Below are 26,878 nucleotides of genomic sequence, written 5' to 3'. Positions count from 1 at the left end.
AGGACTCACCATTGGAGACAAAAGGAACAACCACGCCGCCATGGAGCCCGAGCTGCATGTCTTCCCCATGCTCTTCTATGTGCTGCTCCACCATGAACACCAACAACGGTGAAGACAACGACAGTGAGTACTGCCGCCTAGCACAACCAGATGCACAAGAAAACAAGTTATTCCCCCTAAACCGGCTGAATAACGCAAGGACAAAATGAATTTACTAAAGTGAGTATAATAAGATCAACACAGTATAAAAATAACTTAGCCAATTTTACAGATAGTTACAACTGTACAGGTCAAGGGGCTCTGCCCAGTCCTCAGTTTGTGTGGGCCACATGGCCACATGACAAAGTCCAAGACCCCACTTGTCACCTGCATCAACACGGAAAGAACACTGCAGAGGCATCAGTCGGTAAATAGGCAGGCACCTCAGGGGCACCAGGGATTGGGGGCACCTCAGCCGGGAGATTGATCAACACCACTGGTTTTAGAGGGGGCAACATGGCCTGTGCTTGATCCTGGGGAGTGCAAGGCCACAGTCTCACAGGTGGGTGACTTGCCCACATGCTCTCAAGATGGAAACATGCCCTGTGCTTGATCCTGGGGACTGCAAGGCCACAGTCTCTCAAGTGGGTGACTTTCCCACATGCTCTGGAGGGGGCATTGTGCCCTGTGCTCTTGATCCTGGGGAGGCTGCGGTTGGTGAGTGTCTTACCCACTGGTTCTGGAGGGGGCATCGTGCCCTGTGCTCTTGATCTGGGGAGGATGGGGTTGGTGGGTGTATTACCCACTGATTCTGGAGGGGGCATCATGCCCTGTGCTCTTGATCTGGGGAGGCTGGGGATGGTGGGTGTATTACCCACTGGTTCTGGAGGGGGCATCGTGCCCTGTGCTCTTGATCTGGGGAGGCTGGGGATGGTGGGTGTCTTACCCACTGGTTCTGGAGGGGGCATTGTGCCCTGTGCTCTTGATCCTGGGGAGGCTTGGGTTGGTGGGTGTCTTACCCACTGGTTCTGGAGGGGGCATTGTGCCCTGTGCTCTCGATCCTGAGGAGGCTGGGGTTGGTTGGTATCGTACCCACTGGTTCTGGAGGGGGTCCTGGGGAGTGCAAGGTAACAGTCTCTCAGGTGGGTGTCATACCCACAGGATTTGCAGGGGGCAGGCTGCACAGCAGCCCATGTAGGCAGGACTACATACTGTCCGCCGGCAGTGACTGCTGCTCAGTGGTGGAAGTGGTGCTGCTGTAGGCGCTGGTAGAGGGAGCACCAGCCCATCACCTGCAGCCTCGGAGGCTGCCCACTGGTGGTGGTGCTGCTGCTGGTAGGGGAAGGCTCCAGCCCCTCCCCTGCAGCCTCGGATGGCTACCCATTGGTGGTGGTGCTTCTGCTGCTGCTGGGGGGAAGCTCCAGCCCATCCCCTGCACCCTTGGATGGCTGCCCATTGGTAGTGGTAGTGCTGCTGCTGCTGGTGGGGGGAGGCTCCAGCCCATCCCCTGCAGCCTTGGATGGCTGCCCACTGGTGGTGGTGCTGGGGCTGGTGTGGGGAAGCTCCAGCTCATCCCCTGCAGCCTCGGATGCCTGCCCACTGGTGGTGGTGGTGCTGCTGCTGCTGCTGGTAGGGGTAAGCTCCAGCCCATCCCCTGCAGCCTCAGATGGCTGCACAACCATGGTTGGTGGTGGGGGCTCCGCCAGAGTTCCTGCCCCGGGCCTCTTACCCTTCCTGCCTGCTGGTGCTGGTTCCTTGGTCTTCCTGGCAACAGCTGGGGAAGGCTCCTTGCTCTTCCTGGCAGAACCTGGGGCAGGCTCCTTGCTCTTCCTGGCAGGAGCTGGGGCAGGCTCTGTATCCTTGAGGCTGCCTGGTGCAGGCTCTTTCCCCCTCAGGACATGTGCCCTGGATCCTTTCCTACCATGAGTGGGTGTGGTGACTACTGTGCCCATGGACTGGGTGGCTGAGATACTTGGCTGGGTTTTTGCCACCCTGGCTAAATGTGCATGACAGGGGGAGGGGAGGGAAGAGGTCAATGGTGGATAGTAAAAGCTTTTTAGGGACATTGGGACAGGAAGAGGGAGAAGGTTTGGGAGTGGAGTAAGAGGGAGTGGTTGTAGGATGTTTCTGTCTGCTGATTTTGGGTGCAGGCTCATGGGATGGATGCTGTTGTGAGGTGGATGGCTGTTGGGTGTCTGAATGCTTGCGTTTGTGTACCTTAGGAGGGTGGACAGACACAGTGGAAGAGGACACAGGGGACGTGCACACAGCTGTTGGGGAGGTGTCTGCCAGTGAGATGTGTGTTCTGCTAGGTATGGTGGTGATGCTGCTAATGGATGAGGATGTAGTGCATGCAGGTGTGAGTGTAGATGGAACTGGAAAGGAGGAGGAGGAGGAGGAGGTGGAGGAGGAAGGGGAGATGGTGGAAATTGTGGATGTTCATATGTCTGCATCTGGATGATGTTTGTATGAGTGCCTATGGGATGATGTGTGGTGCTTGTGTTTGTCTGTGCCACTCTTGTGTGTTGTCTTGTGTGCATGCTTGTCTGCCTGTGTGCTTGGGATAGGTTGGGGTTGAGGGGAAAGGGATTGAGAAGAGGAAGTTGGAGGGGGGAGAGTGGAAACAGGGACAATGGCTGCCATCAGAGAGGAGGCCAGAGCCTGGATTGATCTCTGTTGGGCCACCAATCCAGTGTGAATGTCCTCCAGGAATGCATTAGTCTGTTGCATCTGGGCTGCCAGCCCCTGGATGGCATTCACAATGGTTGACTGGCCTACAGAGATGGATCTCTGGAGGTCAATAGCCTCCTCACTCAGGGCTACAGGGCTAACTGCTGCAGGGCCTGAGGTGCCTGGGGCGAAGGAGATGCTCTCCTTCCTGGGTGAACGGGCACGGACGACTCAATGAGGGGCTGCTGGGAAGGCGGTGCTGGTACTGGGGTCACGGATGTACCTGTAGCAGGGAGATCCCATCAGAGGAGGTATCAGAGTCTGAACTGTCCCCTCCAGTCTCTGCCATGGTGCTCCCCTCACCCTCCGTCCCACTGGTGAACTCACCGTCGGTGGGCTCCGCCTCCTGGGTCCTGTGGGATGCAGCTCCCTCAGTCGCCTGTGCCTCTGTTCTTCCGCCAGATAATATTAATACACTTAAGGACAGGGTGACAAAACAAAAAGGTGGGGAAGAGACAAAGGATACACTTGGTCAATGGCTGTACCAACACCACCGTTGGCGTACACAGCACACTCACACACAGGGTACAGGCCTACGCACTATGCATTCCACTACCAGTGATATTGCTAGCCAACAAGGCATGGGGAGGGGCATACACCACCAAATCCAGCACATCTGGGACCCAGGCAGCCTTGACCAGTAGTGGATGCCTACGAGCTAGGTAGCAGGATTATCCCTTCAGGACCCTTGCCACCGGGGGACCTATGCTGCAATGTCAGGCCTGGCCTAGTGGCACCCACTGACACACATCCGCCTCCTGCATATCACCCTTCCATGCATAAGTTATAATGATGGGCACTGTACTCACCCCCTTGTGGCTGCTGTGATGCCCTCAAGCGCCCATCCTGCTCAGGATAGGCCACTGCCAGTATGCGGGCCATTAGGGAGGTCAGGGTTCGACGGGCACCCCTTCCTCAGTAGGAGGCCATCCCCAGCTATGCCTCTGCCATCTTCCATGGCCAGCGTCTCAGGTCCCCCCCGTTTCTGACAGTGGGTACTCCGCCTGCCATACACCTCCAGGGTCTGCACTTCCTTGGCGATGGCACTCCAAATACCCTTCTTTTGATGGGCGCTGACCTGCAGAGGGAAAAAAACACAGGAAAATAACATTAGTCAGACAGTACTGCCTGTTACACTTATGGCCCACCTTACCCCTTCACATCACCATTTGCACACACTGAAGAACCAGAACCTTTTGGGCCTGGCGGCGCAGGGTACGCCTAAAATCTCCTTGGATTCACCTGCCTCAACTAACAGAGACACGGGACACTCTGTCAGGCGTAAAAGATCAGATTTTATTAGCTGCAGCTAGTACAGTTGTCCAAGAAGTACACAAGGTATGTTCTCAGGAGACTGCCACTTTACTTTGTGGCGCACAATCTTATATACCGTATAAAAACATTTATTAACTACATACACTCCCAGAACACATAGAAAGGAGCCAGTAAGAATGATGTAAAGATAGAACAGAGTCAATAGAAATGTCGGAAAACAAGACAGCACAAAGTATCAAGTGACTTAAGGTTGCCTCCCCTCCAGCTGTGTTTGTCACCCCTCCCTTGAACTAATTCATTAACCGATCCACAACGAAGTTGCATGTGGTGCGATAAGTTTTGTGTGCGTTTGGAGGACAGTTGTGAAATGAGAGAATACTAGCAAAGGACAGCGAAGGCCAGACGATAAGATAAGATCGGCGGAGAATAGTGTGAGCCTACAGATAGTTGAAACAAGGATTAGAAAACCAGACAGGGATTAGTGTACTCGGTCAGACCTTAATACCAGTCTTGTAAAGATAGAGGCAGAAGGCTGTTTTGAACACCATGTTGCAGAATAAGCAGAAAAGGCAGAATGGACTTCGTTCGCTGTGCTGCCTGAGTGAAGGCAACATAAAATGGCGGCGGGCCACAAAATGGCGGGTCGATACGATCGTATTAAAAATCGAATTTCCTCAGACCCTCCTTTTGCCAGAACTCAGGCAAGATACACAAACTCATGTTAATCTGAGTCGATGTCTATGGCCATGAGGTCATCAAGCTGTTGCTGTACCATCATTTTGATATTCTCTGCTCTTTGTGACTTGGGTTTGGGAATACATGCAGTAGCACATAGGTTGCAGACGGCAGGACCGCAGTGCATACAAAGACAACAAGAGAATATAAAAGCTAAAATTACTCCAAAGAATGTCAATACCTTCCAACCCTATTTGGACAGTAATTCCCAAAACCACTCTGAAAAGGACCAATCTCCTTCGTCCTGATGAATCGACTCGGAGATTATGTGTAACTTAGAGATAGCTTGGTATACTGTTGGAGCGTCATTAGGTATGAAAATACAGCAACTTGATCCGATCAATTTGCATACTCCACCACGGTCCGCAAGAACAAAGTCTAAGGCAACACGGTTCTGCAAGGTCATAAGACGATCAGCCTGTAGTTCAGCTGTAATGTTACTTAAAGCTCCTACAGTGATGTCTATGGTGGTTTCTACGACACGAACCAATTGCCTTATATTTCTGCTGTTGGCCATTGGACCCCAGAAGGGAAGAAATCCTTTGAGGAAATCTCCTCCCTCTTGTCCTGCTGTGTCTTTCGAATCCACAATCCCTCTGCCATATCTATTTTTATGATGGTTCGCAGGAGCGGTGTATGTAGGGGGAAGAAGAAAGGCTATATAACAAGTACCAGAAAAATCAGCTGGCAACCATGTATAAGCCCTATCGTGGCAAACGAAGTATGTACCTTTAGATGGTACTAACGGCGGTGAATTCAGGGCTGAATAAACATATGTATGGGAACATAAACTTTCTCTTTGTCCGGTGTTTGGAGTTCTACCATTTATTTGCAGACAGAAATTTCCTTGTTGGGGTATGACCCGTATCGGAGGAGATTTTCCTTGCTCAATCTTATCATTGAGGCTGGAAATGTAATTAGTTATGTTCCAATTAGTATATGCTTTTCTTTCATCTATGGAAGCTTCACTTTTTTCCATGATTTTAGCCATAGCTACCATTCCCTTTATCAATAAACTATGACTAAAATCTGAACCAACACTATGTGAACTGACAGGTTGTTTAATTTTACTTTGATATGCATTATTGAAAATGACAAAATAAGCCCAAGCGGAACCTTCATAGGAGAATGGAAGAACTAAATATGGCATTCCTTTTTCTACCGTATGTGGTATGAGTCCACACACCCAACAGTCAGTTGTATTGATCACTAACTGATGTTGATGTAACAACTGGACGAAGGAATTGTTAAAGTATTCAGTTCTTCTGATGAGTTCATGCTGGGGAAGAGTGTGGAATAGGTGCGGAGAGATAGTAGAAGAAGATGTAGAGGTAGGAGAAGAGACAACTTTTTGCTGCAGAGTAATAATGATCCAGTTTACAGATGCCAAAAGAATACACGACAATATAATGACGCATAGAGCAATACTACAACGACTACATATTTCTTTACAATTATTCTTTACATTTTTACTTTCTCTTTTATCTAATGTAGCTTCCATCTTTCTAAGTGGATGCTCACGGCAATCTTCCTCAATCACTGTAGTCACGATTATCTACCGTCCTATGACACTGTGAGGTCCTGCAGGCCTATTGCCACTTACTCAGGTCGTGACTAAGACTCCTACCGTGACCCTGCAACCGGGATAGAGTACTACATAGGAGAGAAAGTTACAAGTTCTTTGGTCTTGGTCTCAAATTATAGCGTTCTTGTCCAGAGGCAGTCTGGTTTTGAAACAATGTTCCTGGATTTGTCGTGTTCAAGCGTCGATGCGATGGTATTGCTTCTTGAAGGATGTCGTCGTCCTCTTTCTCAGAAAGTGTTCCAATTAGACGCGCATCACTGAATGGTACAAATTGCGGAACTTTCTCACTTTCAGAGTCACTGATGCCTCTACGGACCCACTGATCGAAAGGCAAGGGCAAAGGCACTTTCTTGCAGTGCACGGCATGCACCCAGTTTTTCTTTCCTTCGACTTTAACTGCTGTTCTTGTGGTCAAAAGAACCAGGCGTGGCTCTCTCCATCGGGGCTCCAAATTTCTCTGTCGTTGGAAATTTTTCGTGCAGACCCAGTCACCTGGTCGGATGGAATGACCTGGGTCTGTGGAAGCCTCTGGTAGAGCACTCTGAACCTGTTGATGAAGAACACGCAATTTAGTTGTAAGGTCATGCAAGTAGTCAATCAACATCGGGTATGGCAAGTCTGAGTATTTCTTAGGGCGAGGAATTCCCCATACATTAGCTGGGCGACCAAATATCACTTCGTAAGGGCTAAGCCCCAAACGAGAGTGTACTGCTGTTCTGATGGACAGAAGAGCCAATGGTAAAGCATCAGGCCAATTAAGTCCTGTGCTAGCTTGCACCTTAGCAATTTTAAGCTTCAAGGTTCCATTGTAGCATTCTACTAAACCAGCCGACTGTGGGTGATTCGCCGCGTGGAACTTCTGTTTTATGCCAAGACCTGCACAAACTTTTTGCATGACTTGACCCACAAATTCGCTCCCATTGTCACTCCAGACAATGCGCGGCAAACCAAACCTAGGGAAGAATTCTTTCAAAAGTATTTTGGCAGTTGATAAAGCAGTATTGTCCTTCAGAGGGTAGGCTTCTACCCATCTAGAAAAAGCACATACTACCACCAGAACATATTTGAGCTTGTTGCATCGTTCCATGTGAATATAATCGATCTGCAACACCTCAAATGGATATGTTGGAGGAGCAAAATGACCTGCTGGAGTTGGGGTTCCCTTTCCCGGATTGTACATCAAGCAAACAATACAATGTTTTACTACATTATTTGCACACTTTGGGATCCCCTCATTTTGCCACACTGGAGCCAGAAGTTTACATATTCCTTTTGCACTTAGGTGAGCTGGACCATGTGCCATAGTAACTACAGGTAGTACATAAGCATCTGGTAACAGCCAACGTTGATGTTCTGATAATTCAACCCAACATCCCATCTCATCTAACATTCATGTACTTTCCTTCTACTTTCTCAACTCATTCTCCGTAGCCTCTCCTTGAATTGATTTCACACTTTCTACTGTATCTTCACACATTCCCTTTTCTCTTACGCAGTTTGCGGGACCTGCAACATACATTCGACTTGTGTTGTCTCTGGCTGTCTTTTTCGCTACCTCATCTGCAAATGCATTTCCTCGACCAACATCGTCCACAATCTTTTTGTGTGCACTACACTTCACGATCGCTATCTGAGTAGGCATTGTAAGTGACTCAAGAAGTTCAGTCACTAATTGACCATGTTGTATCTTAGTACCATGGGAAGTAAAGAATCCTCTTTCCTTCCATAAGCGCCCAAAGTTAAACGCTACACCAAAAGCGTATTGGCTATCAGTGTACACATTTACTCTTTTTCCTTCGGATAACACACACGCTCTAGTTAAGGCTATCAATTCAGCTGCCTGAGCTGAATTATGTCTAATGCGTGCTGTCTCCACAATCGTATGCAAAGTAGTAATAGCGTAGGCTGAAACTGTATCTCCATTCGGGAGCTTGAAACAAGAACCATCTACCCATAGTGTTCCATCTGGATTCACTAATGGCGTGTCTTTTAGGTCAATTCTACCCTTAGTCTCTTCTTCAGTACGGAGAAAACAATCATGCTGTTCAGAGACATCTCTCTCTTCTGGAAGAGGCAACAAAGTAGCTGGATTCAGGGTATTACATCGTTTGATGTGTATGTGACTAGCCAAAAGCGTCAGCTCATATCCGGACAACCGAGCACTCGTAAGATGCTGCGTTTTTGTCCTATTTAGTAAAATATCCACTGCATGTGGCACCATAACAATGAGAGTATTATCTAGCACTACTCCAGCAGACTGTCGAATAGAAATTGCTGCTGCCGCTGTCGCCTTAAGACAACTAGGCAATGCTTTAGCTACTGGATCTAACGTAGCTGAGAAATATGCGCATGGTCGCTGTTGGTCTCCAAAACGCTGCGTTAAGACTGACAATGCACAACCCTCTCTTTCGTGGACATAGAGCGTAAAGGGCTTACTGTAATCAGGAGTACCCAATACAGGAGCAGAACACAAAGCAATACGCAAATCAGTAAAACTCTTCTGACATTCGTCAGTCCACGGAAGAGGCTGAGGCGTATCTTTTAAAGTTAGCGCCAACAGCGGTTTAGCCAATAAAGAGAAACTCGGAATCCACTGTCTACAATAAGAAGTAATGCCCAAAAAGGCACGTACCTCTCTTTGTGTGGATGGCACTGACATTTGTGCAATTGCCTGAATTCGTTCGGGGGTCAATCGTCGTCCCTCCTTTGACAAGAGATGACCCAAATAAGTCACCTCGCGACAGACATATTGTAATTTAGAAGGAGAAACCTTGTGATTCAGATCAAACAAATGACGCAACAGTGCAACGGTCACGTTTTTGCAAATCTCCTCTGAATCAGCGGCAACTAATAAGTCATCCATGTACTGAATGAGAGCGGCACCGGACGGTAAGGAAAAGGCATCAAGATGACATTTTAGAGCTTGACTGTAAACAGAGGGACTTTCACAATAACCTTGAGGTGCGCGTTTAAACCGGAAGCTTCGGCCTCCGAGGGAAAAACCAAAAATATCTCTACTCTCTTCGGCGATGGGAATACTAAAGAAAGCATTCTTTAAATCGATAACTGAAAACCAAGTCGCTGTAGAAGGTATCATCGTCAACAGAGCAGTGATATCTGGGACTACAGGAAACTGCGGTACGACAATCTTGTTTACCTCCCGAAGATCAATTACAAAACGATAAACAGGAGGCTGAGAAGGATCAGTGCGTTTAAGAACCGGAAGAACAGGACTGTTACATATATTTCCTCTCGTTTCCTCAACCACACCCTTCTGAATCAAATCATAGACAATTTCCAGAAGTGCTTTCTCACCTTCAGTAGAGATTCTGTATTGCGGAATACGTGGCATTTCAGCATTGGGCTTAAGAGTAACAACATAAGGTGGGATCTCAAGACAACCAACGTCATTCGGACCCGTAGCCCAAAGCGTTTCGGGAAGAGAAAGCAATTCAGGTGGGAATTGATCTTTTGATAAGTACATTGGACTAGTCATTTTCTGTCCTAGAGTGAGGTATACACCAGAAGGTGAACAATATATCGTAGCATGCATTCTTTTTAATAGATCTAAACCCAACAGATTTTCACCACAACCATTCGTCAGAAGAAGCGGAGCTTCTAAGTCATAAGGGCCTATTGAAACAGGCAAAGGGCAAGAAACTGGATTGCGAACAGGGGCGCCAGAAAATCCTACAGATACATTCGTTAAGCCAGACAAAGGTGCGCCAGGGAGTTTAGAATGAATGATAGAGCTTCTCATGGCACCAGTATCTAAAAGAAATGGCTCTGAAACACCCATTGTAGTGACATTAACATAAGGTCCATTCTGATCCACTGGAATTGACGTAACCCCCTTACTTTGTCCATGGCTGTCCTATTCAAAATGAAGACTTTCATTCCCTCCTTCAATATACTGATCCTCACTGTAATACTGTGTAGACCTAACATTTTGCTGGTCAAAGTAATTTCCGGAATTTGGAGGAACAAAAGAACGCTGCCCTTGGGTTAACACACCTCGACCTCTACCTCTATTTGCTGACTGAAGACCACCACGACCTCGTGAAGCAGATGTTGCTCCATTACGCTGCAACAATGACGGACAATTGTTCTTAAAATGACCTTCCTCCCTACAATAAGCACATTGATTGGGACCTAGCAAAGGTCTTGGAATGAATGGTTCAGGCTTTTGATACAACCTCTGAAACTGCAGAGGCTGTTGAAACTGAGGCTGAACATAACGAGGAGGATAAGCCTGTTGCAAGAGAACTTTAGTTTTTAATTCTTTCGTCTTTTTCTCTTGTTTTTCCCTTTCTTCTTTGTCTCTATTTTCATAATATTGTGCAGTAGCCAATATCTGGGCGGAAGAAGAAACTGCCCATGAACTCTCGGAGTCTTTTAGCTTGTGTGATAGTTCAGGAAGCAAGTTATATACGAACTTATCCACAAATAATCGCTGTCCCCCTTCTGTAGCCATATCTTGACCACTGTGATCAATGAATGTCTCCTCGAATCGGGTAAAGAAATCGGAAACACTTTCATCTTTCTTTTGTTTACATGCTGCTAGCTTATCCCAATTAACTCTCAAAGCAGGCATCATTGTTTTCATTAATGTAATAATCCTACCAGGGAGTTCTGAGATCAAAGCGTCGGGCTTTGCACCACCTACTTGACCTCTATCTGCGGCAATAATAGCGTTCCAATCGCCGCCTAATTCTTGAGCGTGATCCTCTCTACGAATTTTAGCCCATATTGTCTGTGGAACTACATTTCCCATCAACATGTCAATATCTGCTAGATTCATAGTACATGCATCAACTGTTTGCGACAACTCTTTATAGTAACCAGCAGGATTTTTGCGTGAATCTGGTAGTGACTGTTTAAGTGCTAAAACTTCAGACCTTTTCCAGGGGACATGTATCCATATGCGCTGAAAATGCGCAGGAATAGCTGGATTAGCACCTGCTGCTGCAACTTCTTCCTTCCATATTGGAGAAACCTCTCTCATGGGATAGTTTTTCAGTGCTGTCCTAACTGAAGGATCAGAATCAGGAAAAGTCTGTGAGAACAATAGGGATCTGAAAGAAATAAGTGTTCTGACAGCGTTTTCAACCTTAGGACCCACAATAAGTCCTTTGTCAAAGTCAGCCTGAACATCTAACAGATCCTGTGGGACCGAACCCAAATTCATATCCTCCCATTCTTTAGCGAGAGTATCGCACATAACTTTAAAAACATATCTCTGCGTAGGTGCATTCCATTGCAGAAAGGTGGACATAATATCAGACGTACTATATTGGGGACCCTTCTTGATCCATCTACAAGCAAGTGAGTCCAATTTTTCTCGCTCTTCGGAGTCTGGGAATTGACTACGAGACTGTCTTCGAGAAAAAGCTGGAGACACGTTTAAAGCTTCAAAGAAAGGTGATAAGAGACCAGAGACAGTATCGGTAAATCGCTTACGCGTAGATGGAGAATTTGACATAAGGATAGGGGACAAGGTATTAGGTAAATTAACTAAAGGAGCATTAGGAATTGCCAAAGGAGCAGAAGGCAAAGGAGTTAAAGGCAAAGCTGGCATAGGCAATACTTGAGGAGGCAAATGTGGAAAAGCTGGAGCAGGCGGAAGCACAACTGGCGGCTGAACAGGCTGTAACATCGGGGGTGCATTAGCACCTTGTACATAGGGCGGAGGCAATTTCAATAAGTGGGACATTAAGGAATCTTCCTCAAAATCTTTTCTCTTATCAAGGGAAGAGATAGGCAACGTCGGATAGCACTTATCTATTGCCATTCGATGCTGTCTGTCTGAAATTTCCATTGCATTATCTATTTCATCATCTTTGAATTGCTGAGCAGCCTGTATAATCGTCATTCCCTGTGTTTTCCTATCTCGTTTCGCTTGTTTAATTTCTCTCTGTTTGGCTTCCTTACGCCAAAGGCGAAAAGAGTCAAACATTGCCGGCCGGGCTTTTCTTTTAAATAACGTTGCTTCTAAATTATCTAGCACATCAGTTTCGAAACTACCATTTTCTGGCCATTTTAAAACACCATCTTTCTTTGTATATCGGGTCCATGTCTTATTAAAGGCAATAGGACCAACACCATGTTTAGAATAGAGCTCATATGTGGGAGTTCCAACCGAAGGAATCGGACAGGAGTCCTCAAGCTGGGAGTCCCTATTACAACCAAAGCAACAAAGTTTTCCAAACTTAGTCAGACCAGACATCTCACGATTTTTACTGGCTGTTCACAAACATCAAGGGGGTAAAACTTTTAGTTTACACAGCACAAATGCACTTACCCCTCGGCTTTGGCCACTGCAATGGCCAAATCTAAGAACCTAAGGACAAAACAAAGACCAAAATTTGTGGGCGCGACCCACCAAATACTTAACTAAGGATGTCTTCTTACACCAACAGAGGCCCGTCTATCGTCTCGCTTTACCATACATCATCAAAGAAAGGGCCAAGGCAGGGCGGCAGTCAGGGCAGCAGTCGTCAGTAGCCGTCAGGAAGGAGTAACCGCGCTGAAAAAGACCTTCGGACCACTTCGACATACAGGGGTCGCTTGACGTGGCTCGCGATTCCTCCAGAATTTTCTTGCGGGGTTCCTCACGACCTTCAGGCAGAACCGGTACCGCTGAAGCCGCCCCACGTTGGGCGCCAGTTGAAGAACCAGAACCTTTTGGGCCTGGCGGCGCAGGGTACGCCTAAAATCTCCTTGGATTCACCTGCCTCAACTAACAGAGACACGGGACACTCTGTCAGGCGTAAAAGATCAGATTTTATTAGCTGCAGCTAGTACAGTTGTCCAAGAAGTACACAAGGTATGTTCTCAGGAGACTGCCACTTTACTTTGTGGCGCACAATCTTATATACCGTATAAAAACATTTATTAACTACATACACTCCCAGAACACATAGAAAGGAGCCAGTAAGAATGATGTAAAGATAGAACAGAGTCAATAGAAATGTCGGAAAACAAGACAGCACAAAGTATCAAGTGACTTAAGGTTGCCTCCCCTCCAGCTGTGTTTGTCACCCCTCCCTTGAACTAATTCATTAACCGATCCACAACGAAGTTGCATGTGGTGCGATAAGTTTTGTGTGCGTTTGGAGGACAGTTGTGAAATGAGAGAATACTAGCAAAGGACAGCGAAGGCCAGACGATAAGATAAGATCGGCGGAGAATAGTGTGAGCCTACAGATAGTTGAAACAAGGATTAGAAAACCAGACAGGGATTAGTGTACTCGGTCAGACCTTAATACCAGTCTTGTAAAGATAGAGGCAGAAGGCTGTTTTGAACACCATGTTGCAGAATAAGCAGAAAAGGCAGAATGGACTTCGTTCGCTGTGCTGCCTGAGTGAAGGCAACATAAAATGGCGGCGGGCCACAAAATGGCGGGTCGATACGATCGTATTAAAAATCGAATTTCCTCAACACATGGCCCAGCACACAACCTGTACGCCGCCCAGGGGACATCCACCCAACCCCCTTACATGATGCCTTCACACCCCGCTCCATGCATTCATACCAAATGCATTGTGCACACAGTGCACTCACCTTTTGATCTGGAGGCCCATACAGCAGCCCGTACTCGGGTAGGACCACATCCATCAGTCTCGCCAACTCCACCAAAGCGAAGGCAGGGGCCCTTTCCCCAGTTACATAGGCCATGGTAGGTTCCAGACACAGGTCACAGCAGCACATGCAATGTAGGTCCTCTCCTGTTGAAGGTCAGGTAGCAAGTGAGGAATATGATAGAAAATGGCAGTCACATCTACGGCGGTGGTCTGGGCCGCCGCAGGATATGGGGGATAGTGTGTGGCTAAATTTTGTCCTTCAATATTTGCAGGTGACTCTGGTTACCCCAACCTATCATGGCTACTGACCCTTGTGAGGAATGCTAGGACAAGGGCAGAAGAACGTTATAATGAGGCACATGGGTGAAGCAGAAGGATCAGAGAAAGAAACTTTGGCCTCCTGAAGGCCAGGTTTCAGTGATTCCATCTAACAGGTGGATCCCTGTGCTACTCACCCAAGAAGGTCTGCCAGATAACAGTGGCATGCTGCATGTTGCACAACTTTGCCTTGAGACGTCATGTACCTTTTTTGCAGGAGGAGGCAGCTGGAGACGCCGATTTGGCAGCAGTGGACCCTGTGGACAGTGAGGATGAGGAGGCAGAGGATGAGACAATATTTCCAATGACACACAGGTAGGACAGTGTTACTACACATTACATTGTCATTATTTTGAAATTCTTTGGCACTAGCATGCTGTTATTTCCCACTTCTATGCTCACTTACTGTACCCTTTGGCAATTAATTTTCCAGATGTTGGTGCCTCACAATAGCTCCTGGTGTGGTCACTGCAGCCAACTACAAGTCTTTCATATGTGCTCATTTACTGTACAGTTCAATTGCAATGTTTGTACATGGTTAAACGTATACATACTTAAAAAATGTGACATACTTCTATTTTTTTCAAGGGTGTTTAATTAAGTGCTAAGATAGTGAGGGGCAAGTGCAATGGGATGGGGTGATGATGGAGAAAATTATAAGGTATAGTTCCAGTCTGCAGCACAGCTGTATTGTCCATGGGGATATAGGAAGGGGAGCAATGGCAGTTCAAGGTGGACAGGGTGACAGAGTGGGGCACAAGGGTGACAAGCAGGAAAGTCACATTTCCTGGCGGGGGTCTTGGCAGTAGTCTCTGGCTTCTGCCTGGATAGCAGGGAATGTTTGCGGGGTGGTTCTCATTCTGCAGGGGGAGGGGTGCTGGTGGCCTGTGAATCCTGTGGCGGGTCCTCCTGTCCACTGGCGGCAGCGAAGGTGGAAGGAAGTTCAGATGTCTGGCTAGTGGCAGGGGCCCTCTGTTGTGAGACTGCCTCCCTCATAATATTGGCCATGTCTGCCAGCACCCCTGCTATGGAGACCAGGGTGGTGTTGATGGCCTGCAAGTCCTCCCTGATCCCCTGTCACTGTCCCTCCTGCAGCCACCTGTTCTCCTGCACATTGTCCAAGATCTGGCCCATCGTGTCCTGGGAATGTTGGTATACTCCCAGGATCTGTGCAAGTGCCTCCCGGAGAGTCGGTTCCCTGGGCCTGTCCTCCCCCTGGTGCACAGCACTCCTCCCACTTGCCCTGTTGTACTGTGCCTCTGTCCCCAGGACACGTCAATCAGCAGTGTGTCCACCACTACAGGGACCCCAGGGCACACCTCAAACCCATGACAATCAAGGACCTGACCCCAGGTCCTTGATTGTCATGGGTTTGAGGTGTGCCCTGGGGTCCCTGTAGTGGTGGACACACTGCTGATTGACGTGTCCTGGGGACAGAGGTGTGGGGAAGCTGGATGGGTGCTGTGGTGGTGTTTCCAGATGGGGGAGGCTCTGTGGTTGTCTGTGACTGGGCTTGGGTAACCGACTGTTCAGAGGTCCCTGATGGGCCAGGTTGGTCATCCAGATCCAGGCGACCAGAGTTGCTGTCATCACTGTGGGCCTCTTCAGTTGGGAGACTGGATATTTCTGCCACCTCCTCTCTGCTGATATTGGCTGGGATACCTGTGGGGATGTAAATGTTGTGTTATTGTTTCTGTGTCTGACATATTGTGCATCAGTGGCTTGCCCTTTTTGGTTGGATTTATCCTGTCAGCTTTCACTTGTGTAAGGTAGTATGTGGTGGGTTGGCTGATTCTCTCTAGTTTGCATGCTTTAGTGATAGGTGTCCATGCAGGTCTGTGAGTGGTGTCCATGCATTGGTATGGCATGCAGGGCTTGGCATTAGGATGAGTGAGATGTAATGGTGGGGTGTGGGGGAAGTTGTGGAGTGATGGGAGTGAGGGTGAGGGTGGGGGTATGTGATGGCATGCAGGTAGGGGGGTAGTAGTAGTATAGAGTTGACTTATCAAAGTCCAGTCCTCCTCCTACACCGGCTAGGCCCTCAGAATGCATGATTGCCAAGACTTGCTCCTCCCATGTTGTTAGTTCTGTGGAGGAGGTGGGGGTCCACCGGCAGTCCTCTGTACAGCGAATTGGTGTCTTGTTGTAATGGAACGTACCTTCCCCGTAGGTCGTTCCACCTCTTCCTGATGTCATTCCTGGTTCTTGGGTGCTGTCCCATGGCGTTGACCCTGTCTACGATTCTCCGCCAAAGCAACAGCTTCCTAGCTATAGATATCTGCTGCACCTGTGCTCCAAATAGCTGTGGCTCTACTCTGATGATTTCCTCCACCATGACCCTTAGCTCCTCCTCTGATAATCTGGGGTGTCTTTGTGGTGCCATGGGTGTTGTGTGAGTTGTGTAGGTGAGGGTGTGTAAGGTAATGTGTTGGGGTGTGTGATGTGGGGTGCGTGGGTGGTGCATAGCTATAGGTAGTGTGTGGCTCTGGTTTTGTCTGTGGTCGTGGTGTCTGTCTCGTGCCAATGGTTAGTAGTTGTAAAGGGTCGTGGGTAATGTGGGTGGGTGTTTTATAGTGGTGTGGGTGTGATGTGTGTATGGGTGTCAGGTGTGTGTTGTTTGAATTGTCCAATGTGGTTTTGTTTTGTTTGAGTGTGTGTATTTTGAGCGCAGCGGTATTTACTGCCAATGGTTTACCACCATTGAATGTCCGCCGTGATGATTCGCGGGTCATAATGTGATGGCCCTTGCTCTGTTGGCGTAACGTGTGGGTTTGGATACTGCAACTTCATCACTGACCTTTGGTGTGGTGGATTTGTGTCTGTGGCTGAATAGTGATGAATTGGTGTGTGGTCAGCATGGCCTTAAGTGGGATTTACCACCGATGTCATAATGAGGGCCATAGTTTACTTTACCTTTTTTCTGAAAGCATAATGCACCTTTTTTCACTCTTATGCCACAGAAAACAGAGGCAAACAACGAAAGTCTTAGTAGTGATGGCAATGGACATTTTAAACAACTGATCGTTGAATATAGCTGGCAGGCCCATCTAACATGCCCAGGGCATATAACTTCCCTCTGGTAAGCACCCACTTCTGAGTCCTTTCAGTAAGCCTCAATATGTCTGAAATGCTTTTATTTTGTTAGTATTGCCACATCTTTAGTATGTTCTGTACAAAAGGATAAAATCACAATGGTCTAGTTTGAAGTTTATGAAAATGCTAAGACAATTCACTAGGACCAGATAGCATTCTGCCCATTGACATTGATTCATCAAAATTCCAGGGGTAGCAGAAGTGATGTCACATTACTTTTTACCCCCAGATGATGTCACAAAGCGGCATTGCAAGACCCTTAACCTTGTGACTTCACAGGAATTGCCATCATGTGGTCTTTCACACCTTCCCTAGTGACATCACAGGAAGTGACATCACATGTCCTTTACCCTGGTGCCATCACTGGAAGTTGCATATCTGATCTTTGGTTAGTTACATCACATAAAGCAGTTGGACAATCTCTAGCAAATACAAATGAAATAATCTGCACACAAACATACTTTTTTCAAATCTCATTGAAACACTTCCACATACAGGGGGTCATTCTGACCTTGGCGGTCCATGCCCGCCATGGCGGAGTGCGGCGGAAGCACCGCCAACAGGCTGGCGGTGCTTCCTTGGCGATTCTGACCGCGGCGGTAAAGCCGCGGTCGGAAAAGGGGAGCCGGCGGTCTCCCGCCAGTTTCCCGCTGGCCCAGGGAACCCGCCATGGCGGCGCTGCTTGCAGCACCGCCATGGGGATTCCAACCCCCTTACCGCCAGCCTGTTTCTGGCGGTGTCCACCGCCGGAACCAGGATGGCGGGAACGGGTGCCGTGGGGCCCCTGGGGGCCCCTGCACTGCCCATGCCACTGGCATGGGCAGTGCAGGGGCCCCCTAACAGGGCCCCACAAAGATTTTCACTGTCTGCTTAGCAGACAGTGAAAATCGCGACGGGTGCCACTGTACCCGTCGCACCCCTTCAACTCCGCCGGCTCCATTCCGAGCCGGCTTCATTGTTGAAGGGGCTTTCCCGCCGGGCCGGCCGGCGGTCTTCTGGCGGTCGCCCGCCGGCCCAGCGGGAAAGCCGGAATGACCGCCACGGTCTTTTGACCGCGGTGCGGTCTTTCGGCGGGAACCGCTTGGCGGGCGGCGACCGCCGCGGTCAGAATGACCATCACAGTGTCAGTACTGAATATCTTCAGATACTGAGCTGAAATAATGCAGCATTGGGGGAAGAACCTCTTAAATAGAGTACCACAATGGAAAATAAGCCAAATCAGCCAATAGAAAATAAATGTGTTTGGGTAGATTAATGGGAACAGAATGTGTAGCACAAGTGCATTATGACTTTGGCGGCCACGGTACCACCACACTGGCAATGGCGGTCGGACCCCTGCCAGGCCGGCCATGTAAACTGCCATATTACGACCACGGCGGTCTTCCCACTGAAACATAGCCAGTCTGCCAGTACTACCCGTGTGGTCTGACCGCTGACAATGGCGGTTGCCATCTCCAACCCGGCATCAACCACTGCACCGCCCACCCTATTACGACCCTGCAGACCGCCATGATTTCCAGGGCGGTATGACGCCACCCAAAGCCTGTCAGAAACAGCAAGTATGAAAGGTCCCACTCACCTCCAAGGACACAGATGACTCTGCGGAAGCCATGGAACGTCACCTTGTAATCTTTCCAGTGCTCTTCTTCACCTTCCTCCTCCATGACTGCCAATGCTGACGAAGACGCCATCGGTGGGTACACCTGCAGAACACACAAGAGGGGAAGGGGAGAGTTACACACCCACACAAAAAATACGCCCCATGCATGGACTCCAACGGGCACACATGCATACACACGCTCACACGCTACACAACACCAGTTCTGAGACATACACACACACACACACAAAACACAGCCACACCAAACACACACATCACATACACACACCCTGGATCAAAACTACACAACCACACTGTAACAGGGCACAACAGCTAGCAGAAGACGGGCTGATATTTGAGTCCCCCAGGGGGACTCCGCCATGAATCACAGCAACACGCCTGGAGGAGCATGCGAACGTCATGAAGAGGACGTGGTTCCTGGGAAACCCAGAAGAGAATGAAGAGGCGGCACGGGAGAAAACGGAGATGTCGGAGGAGATGAGTACGTAGCAGGAGAGGACGCCAGAGGAGAAGAATCAAAGGGAGGGAGGAAGGAGACGAGAGAGGACCCAGGAGAGAAGGGACGACACCAGGATGAAGCTTGACCCGAGCACCTGAGCCAAGGAGCAGTTGTGAGGAACGAGGAACACGGACATGCCAGCCATGTCCCTGGAGGGACGTGGCTATACCACTTACGTGATCGCATTCGCGCTTAACTCACAAAGTTGATAGGGGAAGGACGGGAGGGACCGGGGAGGCATTAGGGGAGGGGAACAAACCATAACCCAGATGAACAAAAGGGTGACAACCCCACCCGTTCCCACACAGGACAATAAGCAAGGAAGAACCCCCTGAGCATGTTCCCATGTTTAATAAGGTTAAGCACGGTGACAACAACAATAATCCAACTGTTTATATTTCCTCAACCATATATTTCTTATAGCACATTGGGCAGCACTTATCCGGTGTGAGCCTATATACCTCACCAAGGTGTTCCCTCACTACCACACCTCTAAATGCACAATATTAACAGTAAAAGAAATGAGAAATAAGAAAAACTTTCGTCAGTTGAACCACTTAACTGACAGCGGCTTATTGTTCTTAGATCTCCCCTTCTCTCGCTGGCTACCTGGGGATGTATGACTGAGGAATCCTGACGAGGAAAGAGAAAAAAAACAAAGAAAGAAACTGTCATCGCGAGGGAAAAGAAGAGAAGGATTGTACTTACAGAATGATAGGACAAACATTGTTAACTGAGTCAGAATCTCTTTGGAATCCAAATAAAAAGAACCAGCTTGAACAGACTAACTCAATCTTGACAATTTTTGTAGGGAAACAGAAGCCCTGATAACCTCCTTCAAAGCCAACCGTATGACACACACCAATATCACTGACAAACTGAGACACACAACCCAATACAAATACACGGCAAAACATACAATGGCCAAATACAAGAAATTACAGTGATCTTGAATAAAAAAATGCATAGAAATGCACATTGTACTGCACATAATAGTTGGGGCGGGGCAACACGGGATGGGACAGGCACAGGTCAAGGCTGGCAAAGTAAAGTTTCTTAGGACTACGGGGATGGATTGGGAAACTGGTGTGGGAGTGGAGGTTAAGGGTGTGATTGTAGGATGTGTAGGTATGCTGGATATGGGTGTAGATCTGTGCAGAGTATGTGTGAGGTGAGGAATGTTGAGTGTCTGAGTGCGGGCGTTTATGTGTTTTGGGAGGAGGGGGAGAGAGAGGCTGGGAGGGGACAGACAGGTTGTGTGGATGTATGTTGGGGTGGTGTCTGCATGTAAGGTGGATGTGCTTCATGTGTCAATGATGGTGGTTATGGTGAGTGTGGATGTGGTGCATAGGGTGCATATAAGAGTGTCTGCTGTTGTGGTGACTGAGGGCAGAACAGGAGGGGTAACAGGAACTGGGAGTGAGGATGCAGTGCTGGCAGATGTGAGTGATGATGTGACTGTAAGGGAGAAGGTGCTGGGGGAGACAGGGGAGGTAGTGGCTGATGTGTCTTTTTTTGTGTGCTGAGTGTGTGCATGCTTGTGATGCGATTTGTGGTGCCTGTGTTTGTCTTTGCATACCTTGTCTGTTGCTTTGGGTGAGTGCATGTCTGTATATGTGGCTTGGTTGGTAGAGGGGAGAGTGGTCTGGGATGGGGCACAGGTAGCAGGAGGGAGGATGTAAGTACTAGGGACATTGACTGAGGTCAATGAAGAGGCCAGAGCCCAAAATGATCTCTGTAGGACAGACAAGGCTCTGTGAATGCCCTCCAGGTAGGCATTAGTCTGCTGCATCTGGGATGCCATGCCCTGGATGGCTTTCATGATGGTTGCCTGCCCTACAGAGATGGACCTCAGGAGGACAATAGCCTCAGTATTGAGGGCAGCAGGGCTGACTGGAGCATGGGCTTAGGTGTCTGTGCCAAAGGAGATGCCCACCCTCCTGGGTGAGCGGGCATTGGCAACTGGGTGGGGAGCTAATGGGAAGGCGGTGCTGCTAAGGGGGGTGGTGGACAAGGATGGTGCTAGGCTTGTCCCAGAAGGTTCGGTCACCGAAAGGGAGCTTCCATCGGAGGAGGAATCTGTATCTGTTGTATCTGCTCCAGTCTCCCCCATGGTGCTCTCTTTGCCCTCCAACCAACTGGACCCCTTGGCTTCGGTGTTCTCTGCCTTCTGGGTCCTGTGGGCTGCAGCCTCCCCACTCGCCAGTGCCCCTTCTCCTTCGCCTGCTGAGGCTAATACACACAAGGATAGGATAGAACAAAAAGGAGGGGAGGGATAAAAAAGATGGGAGCATAGGGTCAATACAAATACCCTTTGCACATTTGAACAAATCAATAACATTAATCATTTGAAATTCCTGCATGCACCTACCACAACGTCACTTGATATACCTACACAGCTACTGTGCATACACTCTAATGTGAATACTCAATCATAAAACCTCTACAATAACACCCAGGTACCACTCTACAAACTCATGGCTCTTATATACAGGATAATTACTGTGACAAATCAGTCCATAAGTGACATTTTGACACTGTCATACCTACATGTGTCACCCTTAATGGACATGAATAGATAGGTATTGTAACCATCTTAAGATTCTGAATATCCCTGTCATATCCTACAATTTGGCATCCTACATATGCCATGGGAACCTATTGCACAGATACTTACCTATCACAGCAACTAATGCTTACATCACAACTGTCTCCTACCTACATTATCTGTCATACATACACTAGTCATCTATTATCCTATGGCTAACACACCCTTTCCATTCTAAAGCAAACAGTACAGGAAATAAACTCTGTCACTCACACCTTGTGCCTGCTGTGTTGCCCTCAAGTGCCCATCCAACTCAGGGGTAGGACCCCATCCACAAGTTTCTGGAGCTCTTCAGTAGTGAAGGTGGGAGCCGTATCCCCTGTAACACGAGCCGTTGTGGCTCCCAGGAACATGACACAGCATCACACTCAATGAAGATCTCAATGGCTGGAGAGTCAGGAGTCAAGTGAGATACACTGTAGAAAATGCCGGTCATGGCTGCAGCTGGAGCAACCATCACAGCTGGCGGTAATCGTCATTGGTCCCTGTATGCCACAGACATCAATGTTAACCAATGAGGAGTTGCACGGCAGTTCGAACCACCTACTGCCATGACGGCATACGCCGGCTGAATGAGCTCATTGTCCTATGTCCCCTGCATGGAGGACAAGTAGCAGCCATTGTACACTGTTAATAAAACATAATACAAAAACTGTGTCATTAATCTTATTAATTATGGACATGAAATAAGTTAAGGTCCAGGACTGTGTACAAAACAATTAGGCAGTTTAAACTTTGGCAGTGCACAGAATCAGATGATGACATTATGACAGATTAAAAAATTCAAACATGGTGATGGTGACTGTACACTAGCATTGACAGACAACCATCTTTCTGATTTAATCCTATGTAACACCCAGATGTATGTGCACAATACATAGGTAATGCAACAGCTCTGCACTTTGAAGTCTGCTTTGTATGCAAAAGTGGTAGCAGATGTGATGTACATTCCCCATTTGTGACCATGAAGTAGGATGCATGAAGTGTAATTGTTGTCACTCTTGTGTTGTTTGCCATGTGTAGATACCGACCACTGTGGAGGGTGACATGCACCTGTGTACTGGCCCCTGGTTGACTTACCAACAATGGAAGAACACCACGTCATCTCCAACTATCGTCTGAACTGTGCTACAATCAGGAACTTCTGTACCCAGTTGGAGTGTGATCTGCTGCCAGCCACTCAACAACCTAAAGGTATTCCTCCAACTGTGCAGGTGCATCTGTCCTCCACTTCTTGGCTACTGGCTCATTCCAGGGAATAGTGGCAATGGCAACAGGTATCTCAACCAATGTTCAGCAATGTGTTGAGGGATGTCTTGTCTGCCTTACTAAAAAATGTGGGAAGCTACATTAAATTTCCCTATACTGTAGATTTAGCTATTGTGAAGGTTGAATTCAATATAATGGGACATATCCCTCATGTGATTGGGGCCATTGATGGCACCCACATTGCATTAATACCACCCAGGGATAATGAGCAAGTGTATAGAACCGGTAAGAGCTTTCACTGTATTAATGTGCAGATGGTGTGCTTAGAAGACCAGTACATCTCCCAGGTGCCTGCAAAGTTTCCTGGGTCTATACATGATTCCTACATCCTCAGGAGTAACAGTGTCCCACGTTTGATGGCACTTCTACAAAGAGAAAAAGCCTACCTCATCGGTGAGTATGATGAGTGTTTGTGAAATTACTGTTACCCCAGTCTTCCTACTCAGTCTATATGTAACATATTGGATTGTAAATGCTTGTTTCCTCTCTCCACGGGGGATTTAGGTTATCCCAATCTCTCCTGGCTACTAACACCGGTAAGGAATCCAAGGACCAGGGCTGGAGAACAGTACATTGAGGCTCATGGGAGGACAAGAAGGGTGAAAGAAAGGACATTCAGTCTGTTGAAGGCAAGGTTCAGATGTCTTCACATCTCTGGGTGTTACCTGTAGTACTCACCACAGAAGCCGTGCCAGATTGTGGTGGCCTGCTGCATGCTCCACAATCTGGCACTAAGGAGGACTATTCCATTGCTGGAGGAGGAAGGGTTTAGGGGCAATCCGGTGGCAGCAGAGGGAGAAAATATGAGTGATGAAGAAGGGGACGATGAAGATGTAGTCACAAGGACACATTAAACAAAAAGAGGGACTGGGAGATTGCTGGTCCAGTGTACATTCTCCCTGAGCGTAGACTAATCAAAACAAAGAGTACACTGTTCCAAAAGGATAAATCCAGATAGGACGCCGGTTGTCGGTAAAATGATAGGAGTGCCCTCATGCGTCAATGAAGACCCCAGGCATCATCATTGGGCTTACTCCTCGTCAGACCGGCACTGCAATATCTGACGGGTCACCACACAGATGGTGGTGGCTCTATACCGAAAAATGGTCGCGCAGATCCATAGGTATCTGCAGTACGTGCTGACAAAAGAGAAGGAGAGTGCAATGTGGAATTAAAATTGGCTCTGCACATCCAAAGACTAAATTTAATAACTCAAGGTGGCTGACAGGCCAAGATTAAAAACAGTAAAGGAGTGTTCGGAGGAAATAATGGCCACCGTCACTCCTACTTACAGGGAAGGAAGAGAAATACTCTAACCTTACACTAAGGGGTCGACATGTTTCGCGCTGATGCGCTTCATCAGGACCAAGATTCGTCACTTCTCCTCCAGAAGAGGGTGCAGTGTGTGCTGAAAAGTAAGTGACTTTTCAGCACACACTGCACCCTTTTAATCTTGGCCTGTCAGCCACCTTGAGTTATTAAATTTAGTCTTTGGATGTGCAGAGCCAATTTTAATTCCACATTGCACTCTCCTTCTCTTTTGTCAGCATGTACTGCAGATACCTATGGATCTGCGCGACCATTTTTCGGTATAGAGCCACCACCATCTGTGTGGTGACCCGTCAGATATTGCAGTGCCGGTCTGACAAGGGGTAAGCCCAATGATGATGCCTAGCGTCTTCACTGACGCATGAGGGCACTCCTATCATTTTACCGACAACCGGCGTCCTATCTGGATTTATCCTTTTGGAACAGTGTACTCTTTGTTTTGATTAGTCACAAGGACACAGCCCATCCAGCAGTACTTCAGCTAACAGTCTGGTAGGTACATCTCTACATATGCCATGTCTCATGTTGGAGTAAAGGTTCGGTGTACCTTGTTATGCATCCCTATATATGAGTAGGTTTTGGTCTCATATGGGTATCACATGAGAATATACAAGAAAGGTCTGTCAAGTAAGTCAACAGTCCCACTGTGATGTAATCGAGTTCATCTGCCTGTGTTGCATATATTTCAGACATCCTATTTACTTATTTGCAGATTTGTGACTACTAATTTCTGATATCATACTGTCTTGTGCATAGGTTGCTGCTCATTGTAGCTTCAATTGATGTGTATACTTGGCATCCAAAGGTGCACAGTTGAGTAGTACAACTACAATGAGTTTGTATTACACAGTTTATTACTGTAAGATGCATCAATAATCTTGTCTCATATTACCTGAACAGGATTGAGGTCATGGGTTCAATAGCCTTGGATTGTCTTTCTATGTATAAATCTACTTTGTAATCAGTTTAACCATCATAATTTGGAGGTACCAACTGTGCTATTGATATGTGATGCACCTTCTCTGTTATCTATTGCAGAAGCGCTGTGGATGGTGTTTGACTACTCTTCTCTCTCTGCTACCTGAGAACCCAGTGATGTGTGGACACTGACTTTGCTGCAGACAAACGGATGTCAGGTTGATACATTCACAGCTCCACTGTGTATTAATAGTCACTTTCTTTAACATGTCACAATTTGGTTGCACTATTTCAATACTTAAACACAAAACACCATAATGTGTGTTTAAGTGTATTTTATTGTGATTAACAAGGGGAAGGATAGAGTGCAAAGTAGTGGGACCATGGTGTTGGTAGACATCAGTCTGTTAGGCCAAGCAGTGGGTAGCACATGCCCAGTATCCAAGTGGCATTTGAAAATGGGGCTATGGCAGCGGAGAGTCAATATGGTGTCTCAGTGGCACACATGGGAGGCAGTTCTGGACAGGCTCATTTCCTGGTAATGAGGTTGGTCTTGGCTTCAGTCCCGGCAGGATGTCTGGCTCTGCGACCACATTTGCGTGGGGGTTCCTCAGCTACAGAGGGTGGCTCAGTAGTGGCTTGTGAGTCCTCAGGCATGGCCACCATCCCATTAGCTGCAGCAGATGCAGAGGGCTGGTCAGTAGTGTGGCTATTGGAAGGGGCTTGGTGGTGGGTGGAGGACTCACGCAGGACTGTGATGAGCTCCTGCATTGAGCCTTTCATGGAGGCCATGGTGGCATTGAGGGCATGCCACTCCTGCATGGCCTCCTGGTGGTACTCCCTCTGCAGCCTCAGGTTTTTCCCCAAAATGTCTAACATCTGGCCCATCTTGTCCTGGGATAGGTTGTGTGCTCCCAGGACTTGTGCTATTGCCTCAAAGGGAGCTGGCTCTCTGGGTTGCCCCACCCTATGGCCCCTAGATGCCCTCCCACTGGCCCTAGCCCCCTGTGCCTGTGTCTCCGGCATAGTGTGCCCACTCCCACTTACACCAGGACCTTCACCATTTTGTGCGGTGGGTGCTGTCTCAGGTCTCTGTATAGGTGGGCACACTATGGATTGGCATGGTCTGGAGACACTGGTTTGGGGGCATTGGGTGACAGATGTTGTGGTGGCTGAGGTTGTGGGAGGATCTATGGTGTCCTGGGTGAGGCTGGTGGAGGTGGACTGCCCAGAGTGATCAGATAGGCCAGGTAGATCTTCCAGTTCCAGATATCCTGTGTAGCTGTCATCACTGGGGTCTTCAACTGATGGAGGATTGGCTCTATGTGGCACTGG

Source organism: Pleurodeles waltl, chromosome 8 (assembly GCF_031143425.1).
Source record: "Pleurodeles waltl isolate 20211129_DDA chromosome 8, aPleWal1.hap1.20221129, whole genome shotgun sequence".
Taxonomy (NCBI): Eukaryota; Metazoa; Chordata; class Amphibia; order Caudata; family Salamandridae; genus Pleurodeles; species Pleurodeles waltl.
Note: the sequence above shows the minus strand (reverse complement) of the source record.